We start from the raw sequence: 20,947 nt of genomic DNA on the forward strand, positions 1-20,947 counted from the left end.
CAAATACACATATAGATCCTGTTATTTTTGTTTTCTGACTAATGCAGATTTTCATACCAGAAAATGGGGTGCTTGTTATTGGAAATATCTAAAACAAAAAATGTAGACATGTTTTGGAATTGGGTAATAGAAAGGGGCCAGAAGAATTGTGAGTTTCTTGGTAGAAAAAGCCTAGATTACTTTGAAGAGATCATCAATAGAAATATGGGTGTTAAAGATAATTCTGATGAGGAATTAGAAGGAAATGGTAAACATACTATTAGAAACTGGGGGAAAGGTGATCCTTGTTATAAAGCAGCATAGAACTTGACTGAATTATGTCCTATTGTATGGCTGAAACTGGAACTTGTAAGTAATGAACTTAGATATCCAATTTAGGAGATTTCCAAGCTAAATGTGGTTTTTCTTTGCAGCTTGTAGTAAAATGTGAGAATAAATGGATAAACTTAAAATTAAATCTTAAGCACAAAGTAATCAGAAATGGATGATTTGGAAAATTCTCTGCCAATCCAGATAGGATGCTCTGAGACTCAGACCAGAGACACCTCTATCAGAGCACTCCCTGACCACTGGAGAAGGGATTCCCCCAGGAACAGGGTTCCAAATGAGAGTCTAGCTGAACAACCCTTTGCTTATGAGGTGTGGCTGAACATGGAGCCAGTCGGCCATTTCAGTGGAAGTGAGGACTGGAATTGCAGTTAGGCACGAAATATCTGTAGAAAGTCTTTATCTAATGGTTTGGACTCCCCTGAACTGGAATCAGAGCCCATGAGATATTGCAAAATTTTGTGATCACAAGCACTGCCAGCCTGACTGAAAGGGACAGAAAAGGGATGAATTGAAGGAAGAACAAATTCAAGGGCAGAACTATGGAAACTGATATCTGGACCAAAGAGAACCCCTTGGCCAAGTGAGCCAGGTTCACTCCTGTGCTTGAAGGGGGCAGACCATCTGTACTGGTGCTTGGAGAAAGTAGGACTTCTGCCCTGATGATCCATGCTCAATATTGGGAAAAGGCCCCTCACCCCTCAATGTTCAGAAATGGTGGGGGCCTCCACTCCAGTTTTTGGACAGAGTCCCGCAGCCACTTTAGTGCTGAGAGAAGGTGAAGGCTAGACACCCAGATTCAAGGAGAACATGGCTACTGTGCCTCCCTTGAAAAGCCTGTAATTGCTGCTCCAGCAGGCCCAGGAGGCAAAGCTTTAATCCAGAGCTGACTCCAAGACCTTGGAATCTAATGGAGCTTGCCTGCTAAGGTTTGGACTTGTTTGGGTTATGTGACCTCTGTTTTTCTTCTAATTTATCCCTTCTGAAATAGGAATGCCTATCCTATGCTTGTCCTACCATTATAATTGAGAAGCATATAAGCTGTTTTCTATGTTTGACAGGTCCTCAGGCACAGAGGAATTTTGCTCGGGGACAGAACACAGGTATAAGTGATTTTTGTTTTAAATTAATAAATTACCAGCTTTTTTTATGGGTAGAAGCAAGAGATTCAAAAGGTTGTGGTGAGGAACAATATCTGAAGTTCCCACATTTCAACTGATTCAAAATTATAGATTCCGATATCTTTTCTTTTAACTCAGGATTACACAGATAACAAATACAAATTGAAATCTCTCTTGTAATATATTTCCTTCTTTACGGTATTCAGTAAATCTTATCTTCTGATTGTTCATCAAAGACCTGAGTTTAAATCTAAGGTGGTAGTTAAATTATAATTTAGTGAAAACATTTTATTAAACAATTATTTATCCACTCAGTTTAAGAGCATTTTTTATCCTCTTTTCTGACATTAGTTTATAAATTATGAAGTAGGTGCAGCCATGTTATATCATAGCAGAGAGAAAAATTTACAGATATTATCAATACAATGAGAGAATGTGTATGTTTGACAGATTTTTGTTTGCTTTAGAGATGCACATTTTTCTGCCAGTGTATTGGCTCCAATCATATGATAATACCCAGATTAATGTTCACACATCTCAACCTCATGCATTATTGAGATGCACATCTCAATAATTAATCTGAGAAGGATCTATAAGATAATTTTTAAGGTGTTCATTCTGAACCGGTTTTCTTTTGTCTTATAAGCATATGTAAATTTTTATCCCACTTGACTTTGGATTTAGAGGTGTTCTAAAATGACTTGCATCTTTTGGAATGCTGTAATGGAATGAATGCATTTTGCATGTCAGAAGAACATGTGTTTTTGTGATGCAGAGAGTGAACTATAGTATATTGACTTTGTATCCTAGAAAATACCGTTCTCTTGGTCTTATTTCCATTCTTGTTGATACGAACTCACTGTAAATAGGACTTTGGAAAATATTATTTATGGTAAGGTGCAGCCAATTGTATTAGTGAGGATTCTCTATGGAAAAAGAATCAGCAGGAAATATCTGTAAATAATATGAGATTTTATAAAGGTTGTCTTATGCAACATGGGGATGCATGAGTACAAATTATATAGAGCAGGCTCGAGCTGGAACTCTGATGAAAGTCTTTTATGAATTCCCCAGGAGAGGCTGGCTAGTGAAGTAAAGGCAAAAGTTCTCTCTTCTGACTGCTGAAGTTGTCCCTTAAAAGCCTTCAACTGATTGGATTATTCATCTCTCATTGTAGAAGACACTTTTAGCTGATTGGAGATACAATCAGCCATAGATGCTATCAATGACTGATTATTTAAGTCCATGAAATTTCCTCACAGTAACACATAGGCCAGTGCTTGGTTGACCAGACAACTGGGAACCATCATCTGGTCAATTTGACATATGAACTTAACCATCACAGTCCAGCCCTTGACAACTTGACAGCTATACACTTTACTCTAAACCATGCTTAATCTCTAAATAAAAAATAATAACACCTATTTTTCACTTAACAATATTAAGTTATCCTGTGTACAACTGGAAATGCAATAAATCTCTCCAGAATAGAGTGCAAGTCCTTGGGTAATATTTATGCTTAAATTTGATATCTTATAACTTGAATCCTATAACATGTACACTACAAAATATGTCAAATGATAAGGAGATAAGATAGAGAGCGAAACAAACATATTTTCTTTATGTACAAATACCAACATACCCATAATGAAACAAGGAAGAAATATTCATGCCATTACAGTACTCATTTCTGTAACTGGTCACATGGTTATAGTTCATATTTATCACTACCTTCTTCTGGTACTCATTCCATTTTCCCTTTACCCTCAGTGAGTACCTCAGCTGGCCATGGTTGTTTGCCTGGTGGGGTGACCCAGACCTTCATTCCTGAAGTTTCTGGGCCAATGGTAGTCTTGGATGGATTGGGTTGTTGCAACTTTTCCTTGACTTTAGTGACAGGACATGGTAGTACTAAGAGAGGCACTAGAGGATCTCTTGTATTCCAGGAAAACTCATATGTACCTCCATCATGTAGTTGCAGTACTAGTTCCCCCTTGGTGGTCAGAATCAATCACCCCAGCCTGTAGAGTATCCCTTTCTTGCCTGTTGATTCAGTAGCATAAGAAACCCAAAGTGACCAGGTGGCAATCTTAACTTCTAGTTCAAGGGAATTACTGTTGGGTCTCCTGATAAGAGCCCTCCTTCTTTTGGAACTAAGATCTGTAGACCAGCAGAGCTTAAGGTGGCAGAGACAGGAAGCAAGAAATTTTCTAGTGGATCATATGGGTAACAGTGAGTAGTGTCACTTCCATTTCCACCCCATGATTCCTGGACCCATGAATCCTGGCTATGGGAGAAACAGTACCATAGAGTGGACACTGATTCAGAGCATACACAGACTCCTATAGAACACTTTCCCCTCCTGCAAAATATTGCCACCTGTTGGCATCATAACTAAGTACAAAAGAACATTCTACTATTCTATCAACCCAGCTGCATCTGGATGAAGAGGAACATGGAAAGACCAGAGAATTACATGAACATGTGCCCATTCTCACACTTCATTTTTAATGCAATTTTATTGAAATATGTTCATAAACCATATAATAATTCAAAGTGTAAAATCAGTGTTTAACAGCATCAACATATAGTTGTGCATTTATCACATCGATTTTTGAACATTTTCATTTCTCCAAAAATAAATAAATAAATAAAAATGAAAATATATAAGAATACCTGAAGCATCCAATACCCTTTATCACATCCTTTTATATTTATTTATTTTTGTTCTTAAAAACATAAGGTTTTTCACAATCACATGGTTACACTGTGAAAGCTATATAGCTATGTGCTAATGTTCAAGAATCAGGGCTACCAGATTACAGTTCAACAATTTCAGGTATTTCCTTATAGCTATTTTAATATACTAAAAATTAAAGAGGGCTATCTGTATAATGTGTAAGAAAAACTTCCAGAATGACATCTCAAGTATTTTTGAAATCTCTTAGGCACTGAAACTTTATTTTGACTCATTTCTCTTCCTCCTTTTGGTCAATAAGGCTTACTCACTCCCACAATGCCAGGACCAGGCTCATCCCTAGGAGTCATGTCTCACATTGCCACAGAGATTTACATCCCTGAGAGTAATGTCCCACATAGTGGGAAGGGCAGTGAATTTATCTGCTGAGTTGGCTAGAGAAAGAGGTCACATATGAGCAAAAAAAGAGGTTCTCTGAGAGTGACTCTTAGGCATAATTATAATTAAGCTTGGCTTCTCCTTTGCAGGAATAAGTTTCATAAGGCAAGCCCTAGACTGAGGGCTCAGCCTATTAAACTGGTAGTCCTCAATACATGTAAGAATAACAGGAATTCACCAGGTGAGGAAATTTAATATTTCCAAATTTTCCCAGTCCTTCAAATAAGTTAAAAGAAATGGCTGCTCCCACAAGATTGGATCAGGATTAAAACATACCCTTTCTAAGGAATGTAATCTTTCAAACTGGTACATGGGCTTTGCAAATACTTTTTATTCTCTGCTCAAATTTCTCTGGGATGTATCAGGGCATCACACTAATCTATACAAATGAACAAGAACTCACTCGCTATTCAAGGTTCCATGCAGTTATGGTGTTTAAATAAACTGACCATAAAATTTAAATTAGATAGTGTCCTACACTTCATTTGCTGTGAAGTTGGTTATTTTCTCAGAAACAATGCTGTGTGGAATACCATGAACATGGATAAAGCATTTCAAAAGCACATGGATGGTAATTTTGGCAGAAACATTTCTTGCAGGGAAGGCAAAACTATATTTAGAATACCTGTCTATACCAGTTAGAACAAATTGTGGCCTCTTCCATGATGGAAGGGATCCAATGTAATCAATCTGCCACCAGGTAGCAGGATGATCACCTCAGGGAATGGTGCTATATAGCTGAGTGCGTATAGGTCTCTTCTGCTGGTAGACTAGGCACTCAGCAGTGACTATAGCCATGTTGGCCTTGGTGAGTGGAAGTCCACATTTATGAGCCCCTGCATAGCCCTTAGTCCTACCACCATGCCCACTTTCTTCAAGAACCACTGAGCAATGCCAAGAATGGCTGGGGAAGGAGGCTGACTGGTAGCAATGGAACAGGTCATCTTATCCACTTGATTATTTAAAACCTTCCCGTGCTGAAGTCACTCTCTGGTAAGGATTCACTTGGGACACAAATAACTATATATTTTTTTGCCCACTCAGGAAGGTCTACCCACATACATCTTCTCCAGACTTCTTCGTCACAAATTTGCTAATCATGCTCCTTCAAAATCCTTGACCACTCCAGCCAAAGCATCAGCCACAGGCCATGAGTCAGTATACAAACACACCTCTGGTCAGTTCTCCTTCCAAGAAAAAAGAATAACCAGGTGCATTGTTAGAAGTTCATCCACTGGGAGGATTTCTCCTTACCATTGTCATTCAGGGGCTTCCCAGTAAGGGGCTGCTGTTCTGCAGCTGTCCACTTTTGGGTGGTACCTGCATATTGTGCAGAACTATCTGTAAACCACACCCGTGTTTTCTCTTCTTCAGTCAACTGATTATAAGGAACCCTCCAAGAAACCATACCTCTGGGATGGGAACGAGAAAGTAATGTGGCAGGAGTGGGCACCATGGGCATTTGGGCCACTTACCTGTGCCTTCAAGAGCCCCTCAAGCCCTATCTTGAATATACCATTTCCATTTTATGATGCAGTGCTGCTGTACATGCTCAACTTCATGGTATGGCAGGTCAGGCAACACCCAGCTCATTGTAGGCAATTCAGGTCTCATGGTCACTTGGTGGCCATGGTTAAGCATTTCATCTCTACAAAGGCCCAGTAGCAGACCAAAAGCTGTTTCTCAAGAGGAGAATAGTTATATGCAGAGAATGGCAAGGCATTACTCTCAAGTCCTAAGGGCCTGACTTTCCTAAGATGGCCTGCAAAAGGCTCCAGACAGCATCACTATTTGACTCTGACACTTGCAGCACCATTCTATCTGCTGGATCATAAGTGATCAAGAAGCTTGCCCAGCAGCCTGGATTTGTCACAGAGCCTCCTCCTATTTCAGTTCCCACTCAAAACTAGCAACTCTTCTCGTCCCTTGGTAAATGGAATGTAGTAGCACACATAAATGAGGAATATATTGCCTCCAAAGAGTTGAGCTAGTCATTGCATCTCTTTTTTGATCATTGGAGGGTCAGATGCAGCAGTTTATCCTTCACCTTAGAAGGGATACCTCAACATGTCCCACATCACTAGATCCCTGAAAATTTCACAGAGGTGGAAGGCTCCTGTATTTTTGTTGGATTTATTTCCTATCCTTGGACTCACAAATGCCTTACCAATAAGTCTAGTTGCTATTTCTTGCTTATCAGGTCCAATCAACATGATATCATCAAAATAATGGACCCAATATGATGCCTTGTGGGAGAGATATGATCCATTTCTCTGCAAACAAGATTATTACATAGTGCTAGAGTGTTGATCTGCCCCTGAGTTGAGGCAGTGAAAGTATATTGCTGGCCTTGCCAGTGAAAGCTAACTGTTTCTGGTGGTCCTTACTAACATCTATTGAAAAAGAAGTATTTTGCCAGATCAATAGCTGCATACCAGGTACCAGGCAAAGTGTGGAATCACCACCCCTGCATCCTTTAAGTCCTTAAGACTAGCATTAATCTCTGCAATCCCTCCAAGAATCTGGCATTGCTTCTGATTTATGATTTTGCAAGGTAGGGGCAGTTGTAGTGGCTTCCACTTGGCCTTTCCTACCATAACAGCCCTCACTCCATGAGTTGTGGATTCAATGTGGTGATTATGCAAGTTCCTGAGTATGTCTATTCAAATTATGCACTCTGTAACTGGTAAAATAATCCAACTGTGAGATGGACCTGAGCTAAAATTCCATTGATATATAAGTGCCCACTCTGACTGGTGGACCAGAGTGATGTTTTGGGTCTCCTGGATTTAGTGTCACTTCAGAGCCAGTGTCAAATCCCAGAAATTCCTGATCATTTCCTTTACCCCAATGCATAGTTACCATGGTAAATGGCCATAGTTCTCCTTGGGGAAGGCTGGGAGGGAAATTAACAGTATAAATTTTTGGCAATATAACAGGGTCCTTCCCCAAGTGTATTTGGTCTTCCCTCATTCAAAGGGCACTGTGTCTGTAAATTATCTCAAGTCTGGGAACTTATTAAGGGCTATGACTCCTTGTTTTTATAATTCAAGTTAGACTTTTGCTCACTTGACCTAGAACTCTTCTGTTTATGCAAATCAAACAAGAATTTTGGATATTGCTCATCTATTTTACTTCTAGGTACCCCAAGATCTACTAGCCAATGCCATAAGTCTCTGGGAGTCAGATTATTTTGACTGCTTTGAGTCTGTTGTCCATTATGATAGTCACATGCAGCTTGTCTTTGGTGATTAAGTGCTGCCACATGGCTTCTGACCACCCATCATTTCCATCGCATTCAAGGATTCCTGGTCAGTGATGGCAGTTCTTACAGTGCTTTTATCTTAGAGATTTCTTTTCAGCCATCCCAAGAATTTCGTAAATAATTTGAAGTATTAAAATAAACCCCTTTTTGTTCAAGTTGTCTACATTGGAACCTAGTCTCTTCAAGAGAACATTGACCAATACAAGATCCCAAAAGGGAATATAAAAAACACACAAAGGATGTGATTTTAAAGGTTGAGACTTTTGTAGTAAATCAGGTGTCATATTGAATAATAACTGACTGTGATAATGTATCTCCGATTGTGTTTCTTGTGCACTGAGTTATTTTCTGCCCCATTTTACCTATTTATAACCCATTGGGAAAGTAAGATAGCTACAACACCTGTGATAAAGTTTCTTTTGAAATGCAATGTTGTATTTTCGATTTTCTTTGTTTGATTCTCCCTCAGTTGGCTGCAGAGATTTTAATTCAAACCAAACTCAGCCGTCACCTGATCCTCCTGTGCACAATATATTACTTTCCTCTGCCTCCTTTTCTTCATTCCTCTCCTCCTCCTCTTTATCTTCCTCCTCCTCTTTTTTCTTCTTCATCTTAGTCTTATTCTTTTCTTCTTTTAAATTTTCTTACCCCTCAACGTTCTTCCTGTTTCCCTTTATTTCCTTGTTCTTTCCCTCTGACAGATTACATTCTTCATATTAAGCACTTTGTTATTGTCAAATCTAATGCTAAGGTCCCATTTTTGTTGTTTTCTTTATTTTTATAAGAAAATGAAATATGTAAAAGAGTTTAAAACATTTTTCTGAGCTATCTTGCTTATAAAAGATCTTGTCTGCTTATTACTTTTCAATGCATCATACAAATCATACTTTTAGCTTATTGAAACATTTTCCTTGTAACTGAATTTATAGAGCTGAATTTACTTCAGTATATACATCTAAATGTTTTATTTAAAAAATCAAGACTCATTTGGTTTAACTATGCTAATCATTAATATATAAACCATGATTTCTATCAGAAAACTGGGTAAATACCTTATTAAGAGTCAAAATCTTGGTCAAAACTCTGGAGGCAATACTTATCTTCTCTCTACCTCAGTTTTATCCTCTCTAAAGTGAATCAATAATTGTATCTACTTCACAGAATTTCTGTGATTTAAATGAATACATATACAAACACAGGTGCACACACGAAGGTTCCTGTCACACAGCATATGCTATTCCTACAGTAGTGTATTAATATAAGCAGTATTATATTTACACACTTACTACTAATTATATCACATTATATGTTATACTATGTTATATGATATGATATTACTACTGCTACTGTGATTTTGGGGGACTTTCTTTGAATGAATTTAAAAGATAATTACTAACTGGAAAAATGCATAGTTTAGTAGCACTAAATAATCAATAAACATATGCAAGCATGATTTATGATGCCTGGAGCTCTATCTTTATCACATCCTTTTTTCTTTCCCTTTAAATTCAAAGATTATAATAAATTTAGAGCATGTGCTTGGGCTGTGTCACCAACATCATTGCTTGAGAGGGAGGCTGTTAACTCCAGAGAAAGATGAGCTGACCCGTGATGATAACTGCCATAATATAAAGACAAGAGGTGAAAAAGAGCATCAAACAAAACATAATTGTTGGAGCAGACATAAAGAGATTATTTTTCATAAAGCAAAAAAAATAACTGAAGAAATAAGGGAGGATCTGACAATATAAGAATGGATTTTCAAAAAAATATGAGCTGTATAGGAGAATTTGGAGAAGTATACAAATCATAAATTATATGATAATAGAACGAATGTATTGGAAGATATGTTAGTCAGCTAAGAGTTAAATTGATGAACTCTCACAAAGCACGTTAAAAGTTTTTTTAAATAAAAGAAATTTTTTAAGAAAAGGAGAAGAAACGTGGAGATTTTAAGTACCAATAACAATATTTGGAGAATAGGAATCCCAGAGGTAAAGGGAAACAAAGAGAAGGGAAAAATATCAGTGATGGTACATTTTACATAATAAAGCTAGATAACATGATGATTGACAGGACTCACAGTTTGCCAAGCAGGTAGAAACATCCACACTTATACTTTATTGAGAAATCGGAAATAACTATGGAAAAAATCATATTGGGAAAAATAAAATGCAAAGCAGAAAATGAAAGAAGAAAAATAACTTTTTAACAGCAACATCGGATAAAAGAGAAAAATGGAGATATAGTATATTAATACTTTACTCTGTATTCAAATTATTATTTAATGGAAGATATAATGAAGATATTATTAGTTAAGTTCTCCTGTATTTTTACCAAAAAAAATCTATTTGAAGAAAATTTTAAAATTAGAAAAAGAAGATTGTAAACAATGCTGAAGGAAATATGTGAATTAAACATTGTCAAAGAAGCAAAAAATATCGTGTGTATGTGTGATCATATATAAAAACTGTGTGTGTGTGTGTGTGTGTATGTGTATCATATATAAAACCTGATATAAAATTGTAGGAAATAACAGTATGGTATTGGAGGGATAAAACAGAAGAAAATAAGGTGATATCATGCTAAATTTATTTTCTTCAGTTGAAAAGTTTTATATTTTGAAAAAGTATCATTAATCAACAGGGATAATAATAACTTAAATATAGGCTTTAACATTAAACTAATCACACAAGAATTGCAAAATATATAACTTTATATTAGCAGGAATAAAGTAACATATACTATTGAATGCAAGTAAGAAAAATACAGAAAAAAATACCATTACCAGTAAATGTTAAATGGAAATATGAAATAGCATTCTAGAAACAAGTCCTAAAATCACCATAATTATTATGAATGTAACTGCTCAAGCATATCCATTAAAGGAAAGAAACTTTCAAATTAAAAAAAACAATTAGTGCCACCAATTTGTTCTTTACAAGAGAGGCATTTAAAAGAGATGCATACACCAAATATGAAAAAAAAAAACTTGGAAAAGTATAAATATGGAAAAAATAATTTTTAAACAGGATATGAAAAAACAAGTAGGAGAGTACTGGACTGATTTTCCTTCTTCCCTAAACACAATGGGACTTGACCAGAGCCTCAGACTTCACCAACTGCCTCAACATCTAAGGTCACCAGGATCCCTTCCTCCAACACACTAAGGCCTGCCTTTTATTTGGCCTCTGCCAGAACTGCTACAGCTGTCTTTTCAGTTGCTCTGGCACCCAGTTCTTATCAACTGGACCCCCTGAGTGTCTGCATTCTCTATCCATTCCTGATACTTACAAGCACCACATGATGAGAATGAGATATGGCTACTCCAGAAGCTCTTGTTTGTGTGTTACACACAATGAGTCTCCAACATGTGGAAGTGCTAACACACTAGGGTAGATGAATTATGTGCACCAATGAGAGAAAGGCTCTTAATCTTAATCTTCATTTCTATTGGTGCGAGCCCATATATATATATAAAGGACTTTTGAGGATTTTATTTTTAGTTAAGGGGTAGTCTAACTGAATCAGAGAAGACCTTTACTTGTATTACTGGGGTCTTTCATAAGTAGAAGAAATTGGGGATTAGTTAGAGAAAGCCACAGGAGGACCAGGAGTAAGGAGCCAGAAGCTGGAAGTCAGTAGAAACCAGAAGAGAAGCACAGAAGTTCTAGGATATCATAATATGATGGGAGTCAGTAATAAAAGCCGAGGACTCCAGCAAGCCTGTGCCCGAACACTGCATGCTTCAGGGAAAAAACTAAGATCTTAATTTTGGACTTCTCGTCTTCCAAACTGTGAGCCAGTATATTCCTGTTGCTGAGCCAATCCTTTTGTGGTATTTGTCATAGTAGCCTGGCAGACTAAGATGCACCTTATGGCAAAATTGGAATATGAGAGGCAGGAGAAATGGAAGAAGAAACCAGATAAACGCTTCTCATTTCCCTTACTAATGGACTGCTTCAATCCATTGGTTCACTTACTTTGTGTTTCCTTGTGATGCTCCAGTCAGCTCACTAAGGTGACATCTTGTAGTTGCTTCTCTTACTTCTCTGTCTCATTTCATTTTCTTCTGATCTAGGATTGTACCTCCAAATTAAACTTTAGTAAACATCTTCCGTTTCAGCTCTCTTTTCTGAGAATTCTTAGCTATAACTCGATAGCAGAAATAACAGGAATATCAAGATTACATTTTGGAGCTAGATTTACCACTTGTCAGAAAGAAATGCAAGCCACCAATTCTGGTCGTAATTAGTGTGGGCATAACCTTTGATTACATAGCCTAACTATCACCTGTTGGTCAATTGAAGTAATGCTCATGTAAATATACTGGGTGGAAAATGGTTACTGCACTTGAATGAGAGAGTGTAGAGAGGATGCTTTTGATGGAAACTGGAGCTCTTCAAAAAGAAGATGCTAGATTCAGAAGTGCCAATTTGCAATTTGTCATGCTATGAAAAATAAAAATGTCTTTATTTTCCTTCAATGGAAACTCTTATCTTCTACAGATAATGGGTAAACCCCACTGAACATAAGCTCCAGGAACTAATTCTAACTGATGGGGAGGTAATCATCAGTCATCTAAATCACATTACATCAAATTCAGATCCATGATATGATAAGGGAGGGACCTTTGGTTTTGCGATAAGAGCTTCTGTGTGGAGAAATCTAAGAAACTTGAATATCCAAATCCCCTTCTCTTGGCTAGCAGCATCATCCTGCCTCCCTTTGCAGAAGAAAATAAATTTCCTTATTTGCAGACTATATAGAAACCTCAGCTGAAGAAGAGGCCTCACATGAAAAAGTTTGCTTTCCACAAAACCTGTCAGACCAGCACTCATTTGTTTTTTTCCTGATAACCAAGATGAGGACTCAGAACGACCCAAATTGGGAAATATAGGCCCCATCTAGAAATGAGAGTCTCTCTATCTTCTCACCATAAATGGAAAAAAAAAGAGAATGATAAGTTGTTTAATATATCTTAGAAGAATCCTAGATAATATGTACTTAGGAAGGTATTTTTAGGGAATTAGACCAGTGTAGGAATAATAGAAGGCAAAATAAGGGAGAATGCATTGCCTGGCTGATGCCCAAGCTTTGGACTTCTCCTAGCCTTAAAACTGTGAGCCAGTAAATGCCAGTTGTTAAGTCAACCCATTGTATGGTATTTGTTTTAGCAACTGGAGAATTAGTGGGTTTTGTTCTTATGGGCAGCAAGGCTAGAGGGCTATCAGTCTGCTTTGACTCATATGACAACAGGTTGACTTCTAATAGTTCACGGTGTTTGCCATAGAGGTCTAATTGTTAGATAGCTAACTAGGAAATTGCTTGATCAGTATAAACAAAATACATTTGATAGCCAATAAAGGCCAGCCACCGACTGGGTGGTGGCTATGTAGCCAGCAAAATGGAAAATAACGATTCTTCAACCAGTTCCGACCAGCAAACTAATTCACAAAACCAGAGCCCAATGATTGAAGGGTAGGTAAGATTATCTTGAAGAAGGACATTGCTTCTAATTATTGCACTGTAATTACATGGAGAAAATATTTGTCTGACATTATGATAAAGGGAGCCATGGCTATTTCCCATGGTCACAGAGATTTCACATGTAACCTGATAATGACAGTTGAACCACAGAAGCTACAAGAAATAATGCAAATCCACAGCTTTTAAAACTATATGGATTCCAGAAAAACAGAAAAATAGAGCCAAATCTGAGTTTATACTCAAAATATTTATCTAGATAGAGACTTGGAATTTAGGTGTTATATGAGGGGAAGAAAAAGTAAGGCTTTGGAGCTCATGCGAGGTGGGGAGCTGGGAATCAGTTGAAGAAGCAACACCCACACACCCTCACATAAGGTCAAGACATCTGAAGACATAAAGCTCTGGTAACAAAAATAGGCCAAAAAATTATATATGTACATATTTCCAGCAAAACAGGAAACATGCATAGACAAACATGTCTGCTGAGTTTCGAGATTAGGATTTTCTTTGCCTATAAGAATGTGTGAACAAAATCTTGCCCTTGTAATCATGTGGGTTCCAAAATTATCCACTGGTAAAGGCCATCAGAGTTAGATAGACCAAATAGAACAGAAAAAAAAAAAGGCAGTCTTAACCTATGACCATGGATGTATTAGCTTGTAAAATGCTTCCAGAAAGCAATATTCCAGAAATGGTGTGGCTCTTCAACAAGGAATTTATAAACTACAGGTTTACAGTTCTAAAGCTATAAAAATGTCCAAACTAAAGCATCCAGATAAAGATACCTTAATTCAAGAAAGGCCGGTGGGTCTGGAGCACCTCTGTCAGCTAGGAAAGCATTGGCTGGTATCTCCTGGGGTCTTGGACTTCTTGTTCCAAACAGTTTTCCCAGGGACATTTTCTTTCTTCATCTTAGAAGCTCTCTGGCCGTGTGAGCTCTGTCAGCACTGAAGCAACTGAACCAAGCATCTACATCTACTCTGACCTTTCTCAAACTGTTTCCTCTTTTAGAGGACTCCAATAAAAGATTCCAGTTCAGACTCATGCTCAATGGGCAAGTCACATCTGCATCTAACCAAAAAACCACACCCACAATTGGTACTGCCATCTCCACATCTATAAACTGGAAACACTACATCTCCTTGGAGACAATCTAATTAAAATGGTTTCCACCCTGCTCTATTGAATCAGGATTAAAAGACCAGCTTTTCTGGGGTACACAACACATTCAAACAGTGCAGATTTATTTAAAGACAAATATAAATTAATTAACTCTATCAATGTCATACTACAGAAAAGATAAAGCATTTAAAATGAATTATCTTCTTATTTTTATTTTTAAAATTTATTTTATTATTTATTGTTTTGTATGCTGCATGGGGAGGGTCACATTTCATTTTATTTCTATGTGACTATCTTTTTATTGCAGCAGCACTTGTTGAATTTTTGGGGAGTTGAGGGAAATGGATGGGCAGGGAATTGAACTTGGGTCTTGTGCATGGCAGGTAAGAATTCTACCAATGAACTACACTTGCACCCCCTAAAATGAATTATCTTAATTAATAAAAGAGCCTTCTGCTCTAGTTTTCTAGCTGCCAGAATGCAATATACCAGAAACAGAATGGCTTTTAAAAAGGGGAATTTAATAAGTTGCTAGTTTACAGCTCTAAGGCCAAGAAAATGTCCCAATTGAAGCAAGTCTATAGAAATGTCCAATCTAAGGCATCCAGGGAAAGAGACCTTGGTTCAAGAAGGCCAATGGAATTCAAGGTTTCTTTCTCAAGCTGAAGGGCACATGGTGAACACAGTCAGAGTTTCTCTCATGTGGAAATGCACATGGTGAATGCGGTAGTTAGATTCAGTTGTCAATTTGGCCAGGTGAAGACACCTGGTTCTGTTGCTGTGGACATAAGCCAATGGTACGTGAACCTCATCTGTTGCTCGTTACATCCACAGTCAGCTAGGAGGTGTGCCTGCTGCAATGACTGATGTTTGACTTAATTGGCTGGTGCTTAAGTGAGAGAGCACAGTGTAGCACAGCTACACTCAGCATACCTCATCTCAGCACTTGCAGCTCAGCCCAGGCCTTTGGAGATGCAGAAAGAAATCACCCTGGGGAAAGTTGTTGGAACCCAGAGGCCTGGAGAGAATGCCAGCAGAGACCATCTTGTGCTTTACCATGTAAGAAAGAACCTCAGTTGAAAGTTAGCTAACTTTCCTCTGAAGAGCTAGCAAAATAAATCCCCTTTTATTAAAAGCTAATCCATTTCTGGTGTGCTGCATTCTGGCAGCTAGCAAACTAGAACAGTGAACATGATCAAGGTTCCTCTCTCATCTGGAAGGGCACATGGTGAACACAGGATCATCTGCTAACTTCTTCTCCTGGCTTCCTATTTCATGAAGCTCCCAGGAGGTATCTTCCTTCTTCATCTCCAAAGGTCGCTGACTGGTGGCCTCTACTTCTCATGGCAATGTCATTCTGCTTTGCTCTCTCTGAATATCTCTCATTTTCCAAAATGTTTCCTCTTTTACAGGACTTCAGAAACTAATCAAAACTCACCCAAATGGGTGGAGACATGCCTCTACCTAATCCAGTTAACAACGGCTATTGATGAAATCACCCTCCAGGGAGATGATCTAATTGCGCTTTCAAACATACAATGCAGAATAGGGATTAGAAGGAGCAGCTGCATTTACAAAATGGGATTAGGATTAAAACATGGCTTTTCTAGGGGATGTACATCCTTTCAAACCAGCACACCTTCATAATGTCATCTCCTAATCAGAAATAAAGGGTCTTAATAGGATTCACCTACTGAAAGGCGGCTATCAAAATCTTACAACAACCATCTCTTCTGAGGCTGAAATATTAGAACATTTTCTTTAAATTATAAAGTAGACAAGTCCTTGAACTTAATTAAGCACATTACTTTTCAAAAATTTTGAGAATTCAGTTGAGTGAAGAAAGTGATATATACTAAAGAGCACATTTTTAAACAATATTCTTTATGCACCCATGTAAACATATTTGCCACATATTTCAGCTATCAAATTACATAAAATTCAGCTTTCAGAATTTGTTCCAAACAGCAAATATTTCAAAAACACTTTGGATTTTATGTAACTGCTAAGCCTAACTTTGTCCTTGTTCACCATAAATCTAAATAATTCTCAATAATTATGGTCACATGATACATCATGATTTGCTTAATTAATTCCAGGCCCCATCTTGGAAATGCTTTGTTATTTAAAGTAGCACCTGACTACCTATTTTACCAATGGTAGTTCAAGAAATGTGTACACAGAAGAATAATACAAAATATGTATAACTAAGCACAGGAATATTATCTCATTATCATAGTCTCTTGCAATCTGGTTTGGTTTTTTTCTGCAATGCATTTTACATTATATTAATCATTATTTCTTTGGGGAGTTGTATAAACTAGTTGCTAGAGCAATAAATAACTACATTTTCCCACTTAGTTTTAATCACTGAGATATAATCTCCTTAATATAGCAACAGATACATATTTTAGAAAATCTATTTCTTCTCTGCTTTCTGGTAAAATAATACATAATTTCTTTGCTATTACAAATCAATTTCAAAAGTATAATATATGGGTTTATAGTTTCAATGAAACTATTTTTACAGGAGCAGGACCAGAAAAAAATCTGTAAATCTGATTCACACATGGATTTAATCCACTTATTTTTAAGTTTCACTGATTCATGCTCAGAAAAATTTTCCTTAAACTAATGGTTGAGGTAAAGCTAGCCCATAAAATCAATCCTTCATATGATGGTTTCTAAACATTGTGCCTTCTCAATGGATACATAGAAAAACATTTTAATAATTTAAAAATATGAGTTGTTTAATAAAACAGAAATGTTTACATTGAATAGTGAGACATTTCGAATTTTATCCTGAATATTGTTTCTTAAGGGAAAGCAGTTGCTGAGTAGAATAATTGAAACTAAAAATTTTCACAAACCACCCAGATCATTCGAGAGTTTTGTCGGTTGATGATACTTGTTGTGCCAGTTTCAAGCTGTTATGTAACCTGGAAAAGCCAGATACTTTTTCTGATGCAATCTTATGGGGGCAGCCATGTTTCTTTTAATACGATCCAACATTATGGTGTGGAAACTTTAACTGGATTTTGTTGATGGAGACACACAACACACAATTGTGGATATGACCTTTTGATTAGATGGAGTGGTTGGTAACTTCACTCATTCAAGGTAAGTCTTGATTCATTTATTGGAATCCTTTAATAGCAGAAACATTGTGTTGTTGCTTAAGAGCTGAGAGACATGCAGACATTTGGAGATGCCTGGAGTGCTGACAGATAGAGAAGATGCCTAGATGTGAGTGCAGAGTGCAGCAGACATTTTCATGCCCCTTCCTATGACATATTAGCAAACCAGAACCAGGGCTGTGGCCTGGAGGAGTTAAGTGAAGGTCCACAGAAGCTTAAGAGAGGAAACCATTGGCATTAGAAGCTGGAAGCAATGGAACTGGGAACCAGGACCAGCAGCCACGTCCTTTCCCATGTGACAGACACTGGCCTTTATTGAGTCTAGGTATCTATCTCTGGATACCTTAGTTTGGACATTTTTATGTCCTTATAACTTAATAAATTCCCTTTATAAAAGACGTTCCTTTTCTGGTATATTGCATTCTGGCAGCGTTTAACAAACTAAACACTTGTTTTATAGCATGCCTAATTTTTTTCTTAACAATTGTCATTTAATAGAAAAACTCATTGTTTAGGTTGTAGATTGTTATGTAAATATTTCATTGGGTTAGTAATGAAATAAAGTTAGAACTAAAAGCAAAGTTTTTTCCTTAAGTAATTGAGGAAAAATATGGAAAGACTGGGTAGAGGACTAAAATGATTAAATAAAGTATTTATAAACATTTGAAAAACAAATAAACTGAAACTAAATTAGCTGACTCAGGAATAACAAAGAAAAGGGGAAACCTTTTTATGTGTTAATTGAAAATGTAATTTCCCTTTATTTATGAATAATAATAAGGTTAAAAACAGGAGAATAAAAATTGAAAGAATTTATTACCTTCCTTACCCTGATCCTGCCTCCTTCACCACAGATAACCACTTGTAAACATTTCCAATTTTTAGTCATTTGATGATTAATTGCTTAACTTTGAATCATGTACACTTCCTCTCTATTACTTGATTTAAAAATTCTATAGATAAATGCATTGACTTATCACCAAAAAAAATAACAAAGAATGCAATACATTCTCCTACCTTCCTTGTCTGTACTCCATTCCTGGTTTGAGTTAATTTAATTTTATTATATTTTTACATTTTACAACATTCACACTCTTTTTTCTTATACTTATGATCATGTCTTCTGTGCTTTTATTACAGGTTCATACTGAAAACTTAACTCCCTATGGCAATACTTTAACTATTATAAAAATATAGTCAATATTGTAGCAAGTATTGTGAATCATCCACTAAGGAAGGAGAAGAAAATCTATTCCTTAAACCTCTGCTGCACAGAGGGGAGTGTTCTCTTTTTCTAGTCAAATGGATTTGCTTTTAATTTTTTTCAACTATTATCTTCTTTTAGGTCATTTTCACACCAATTCCTTATTTTCAAATTTTATATTCTTTCTTACATGATTTTTCATTTTGCTGAAGTAGCTCCTTGAATAATTTTTTCATATGCATTATTTAATTGTTAGTGTTCATAATTATGGCCCATTGAAGTATTCCAATTAATTTTATGTGAAAATTTGATAATGTGCCTATTTGCAGAATAATGAATTCCAATTGCTATTTTGATAAAGCTTGGAGGCAGTGATTTGCTATTTTTATCCTCCAGTGTTGTTGATTAGAGGATGATGTTAGTCTAATTCTCTTCACTTTTTAATTCTGTTGTTTTTTTCTCCCTGGTATCTTAGAAGATTCTCTTTTCATTTTTGGGTCTCTGATATTTTCCCATTATCTATCTAACCATGATCTTTTATCACACGTCTTGTTCCTCAGTTAGTGGATCTCATCAATCTGGTTATTTGTGTCCTCTCCCGTTCATGAAGAGACCTTTATAAAGTACTTCATCAAATTTGATGAAACTGTGACATGTCCGTGATTTGAAGATGCATGTCAACTTCAGAGATGCTAAAATGTGAAATAAAAGCATGTTATAGAATCAATAAAAAATAGTATCACTTCTTCACGTTTGTCCCTGTTCATGTCCTCTCTACCTTCAATTACATAGACACTAGACTTCATTCCCCACTCTAAACTTTTCTTGACCCAACTCACCTATCCTTACACTTAGTTTTGAGAATACTTTATCATTATAATATAACATTCTTATGCCTTTTCTGTATTGACATTTTATTAAGTTCTTTACATGTTACACTCACAACAATCCATGGACAAAATAAATTCTTGGTATATTTAAGGCCTAAGTGTGCAAAGTGAAGCAAAACAATTTTAGAAAAGCATTCAAAAAGACTGTACTAATTAATCTCAGTATAATTTATTTAAAAAGTTATAGGAAATAGAAATAAGAAAGAAAAAGTGGCAAATAAAACTTCCTTAAAGTCGACAAATAAGTAAACAAAAGATATTTTGGATTAATACGTATATCAAAAATTGAATTAAAATACAAGGATCAGTATGGAATTATTATATCCAAAAAAACCCAATTAAGATTTAATATTCAGAATATATAAAATAACTTTTTTAATGGGAAAAAAGAAACTTACACACCAATCAAATACTGGGCATAGTATATGATCAAAAAATTCACGTGTAAATTGGGATTAAATATGTATAAATCTGATCATCTTATGTAATATTAGAAGACATAAAAGCAAAAGCAACTTCTATAGATTTTTGACACTGTCATGTTGGTAAAAACTAAAAGGTCAGACAATATGGATTTTTGCCCAGAATGTAGGAGTATGAGAAATCTCTAGCATTGCTGTTGGCAAGATTAAATGGTAAAAGTAATTAGGAAAGTGATTTGAAAATACTTATAAAATTTGACTATGAATCATTTTACCAGTCATCAATTCGAGTTGTAGGGAAATAAAACCTATATTAACACAAGGAGATTAAATATAAGGACATTCATTCCAGCATTCTTATGCTAAATACTATTTTCTTCCTATTATTGAGACTAGATTATATTTGCTCGTTGTGTTTTCCACTGTTCTTTTCTCCCGTATCATTACCCATTGAACACTGTTATTTAAGTTTATCATTTCATTTCCCCACATTAGTAAGTCATGGTCAAGCAAACTTTCACAAATCTTTAACAATATTTTAGTAATCATCAAATACAATTGTCATAATTCAATCTTGATTCAATACTGCATTAATTCATTGTCAAATTTTAATTACATATGACACATGCTATCTCCTCTCCACTGGGTTGCATAAAGACATGCACAGATTTCAAAATGTATTAACACAGCTTTACTTAGAGAGTCTGGTATGGTTCATTTAGGCTTTCTGAAAGACAGTGTGGGTAATTTCTTTTTTCTTAAATACTACTAGTGAACTTCAGTTAACATTGGCTCCTGCTACAAACTGAACCAGTTAAAATTAAATCTTAACA

This window comes from Tamandua tetradactyla, chromosome 22 (assembly GCF_023851605.1).
Source record: "Tamandua tetradactyla isolate mTamTet1 chromosome 22, mTamTet1.pri, whole genome shotgun sequence".
Taxonomy (NCBI): domain Eukaryota; kingdom Metazoa; phylum Chordata; class Mammalia; order Pilosa; family Myrmecophagidae; genus Tamandua; species Tamandua tetradactyla.